This window comes from Cottoperca gobio, unplaced genomic scaffold (assembly GCF_900634415.1).
Source record: "Cottoperca gobio unplaced genomic scaffold, fCotGob3.1 fCotGob3_315arrow_ctg1, whole genome shotgun sequence".
In the NCBI taxonomy this organism is placed as follows: domain Eukaryota; kingdom Metazoa; phylum Chordata; class Actinopteri; order Perciformes; family Bovichtidae; genus Cottoperca; species Cottoperca gobio.
Window position 1 is genome coordinate 340,001 of NW_021166923.1, and position 2,500 is coordinate 342,500.

General features: G+C 41.9%; 1 protein-coding gene across 1 annotated transcript in view; it reads right to left on the minus strand.

The window, feature by feature from the left end:
* LOC115005520 (ecto-NOX disulfide-thiol exchanger 1-like) overlaps positions 1–2,500 on the minus strand; it is a 20,432-nt gene that overhangs the window by 9,253 nt on the left and 8,679 nt on the right. The gene's annotated exons all lie outside the window — the stretch shown is intronic.

Here is a 2,500-nt window from a genome sequence, read left to right on the forward strand (position 1 = left end):
ACACACACACACACACACACACACACACACACACACACACACACAGACACAGACACACACAGACACACAGACACACACAGGCCAAAAACAACAGAGCACACACACACACACACACACACACACACACAGACACACACAGGCCGAAAACAACAGAGCACACACACACACACACACACACACACACACACACACACAGACACAGACACACACACACACACACACACACACATGTTACACACACAGGCCGAAAATAACAGAGCACACGCACACACACACACACACACACACACACACACACACACACACACAGACACACTCACACACACACACATACACGCACACACACACACACACACAGTTTCAGAGGCAGATCTTGTACTTTTACTCGGATACATTCGTTCAGTTTCGACCTTTCTTCACGTGGAGAAAAGGTTTTTCTCCGGCTTCATTCATTTGATTGACAGATGCTTCATTGAATCAGAAGATTTTTTAAACTTTAAATGTTGAGTTCACAAACCGTCTCATGGTGCCTTTAAGTAAAAGATCTGAGTATGTCTTCCACTGATCATAGAAACACACAGGACATCCTGAGAAACAAGCACTTAAATATACTGTACACACACACACACACACACACACACACACACACACACACACACACACTTGCAAAGAAAACATCTACTCAATAAAAAGCAGCACTCAGAATAGTTTCATGTTTTATGTATCCGTGTCCTTCTGACTGCAATCACATCACAGTTCAGCAGGTGAGGGGTTAAAAGTGCATCCCCCATGATATGAGAGTGTGTGTGGGTGTGTGTGTGTGTGGGGGTGTTCTCAGTAAAGTGCTGTGAGAGACAGCTGAGGAAAGTAGGGCAGCACAATATTTATTTTTTATCTTTGTTTTTTGTTAATTGGTTCAATTTGTTCATAAAAATATGTAGGAAATTATTTCCTCCTCGTATTAACGTTAGCTAATATTTTCCAACTTTATTATCAACTTCATGAGGAGACGATATGAAAGTGTTTGTTAATTATATTTCCTTCCATCTGTTGATAAACTGAAGCAGGATAAAAGTCTCATGTAACTTTTCATCATCACACAGAATCAGTAACATCTTTAAATCCTGTTTTTATTAGTGTGAGTACTTTATTATTATTGTTATTATTATTATTATTATTATTATTTTTATATTATTATTATTATTATTATTATATTATTAATATTATTATTATTATATTATAATTATTATTATATTATAATAATAATAATAATTATATTATTATTATTATTATTATTATTATTTTTATATTATTATTATATTATTATTATTATATTATTATTATTATTATAATTATTATTATATTATAATAATAATAATAATTATATTATTATTATTATTATTATTCTAATAATAATAATAATAATAATAATAATAATAATAATAATTATTATATTATTATTATCCATCCATCAATCGTCTACCGCTTATCCGGAATTGGGTCGCGGGGGCAGCAGCTCCAGTAAGAAACCCCAATCTTCCCCCTTCTCCGGGCCACATCCTCCAGCTCCGACTGGGGAATCCTGAGACGTTCCCAGTGAGGAGATATAATCTCTCCACCGAGTCCTGGGTCTTCCCCGGGGTCTCCTCCCAGCTGGACGTGCCTGGGACACCTCCCTAGGGAGGCGCCCAGGTGGCATCCTTACTAGATGCCTGAACCACCTTAACTGGCTCCTTTCAACGTCAAGGAGCAGCGGCTCTACTCCGAGTCTCTCACAGATGCCTGAGCTTCTCACCCTATCTCTAAGAGAGACGCTGAGAAAACCCATTTCGGCCTGCTTGTACCCGTGATCTCGTTCTTTCGGTCATGACCCAGCCTTCATGACCATAGGTGAGGGTAGGAACGAAGGTCGACCGGTATATTGAGAGCTTTGCCTTCTGGCTCAGCTCTCTTTTCATCACAACGGTGCGGTAAAGTGACTGTAATACCGCCCCCGCTGCTCCAATTCTCCGGCCAATCTCTCGCGTCATCGTCCTCTCACTCGCGAACAAGACCCCGAGGTACTTGAACTCCTTCACTTGGGGTAATGGCTCATTCCCTACCCGGAGTAGGCAATCCACCGGTTTCATGCTGAGAGCCATGGCCTCAGATTTGGAGGTGCTGATCCTCATCCCAACCGCTTCACACTCGGCTGCGAACCGATCCAGTGACTGTTGAAGGTCACAGACCGATGATGCCATAAGGACCACATCATCTGCAAAGAGCAGCGATGAGATCCTCAGGTCACCGAACTGCAACCCCTCTCCTCCACGACTACGCCTCGATATCCTATCCATGAAAATCACGAACAGGATTGGTGATACAGCGCAGCCCTGGCGGAGGCCAACATTCACTGGAAACGAGTCCGACTTACTGCCGAGTATCCGGACACAACTCTCGCTTTGGGCGTACAGGGATTGGATGGCCCTCAAAAGTGACCCCCTCACCCCATACTCCCGCA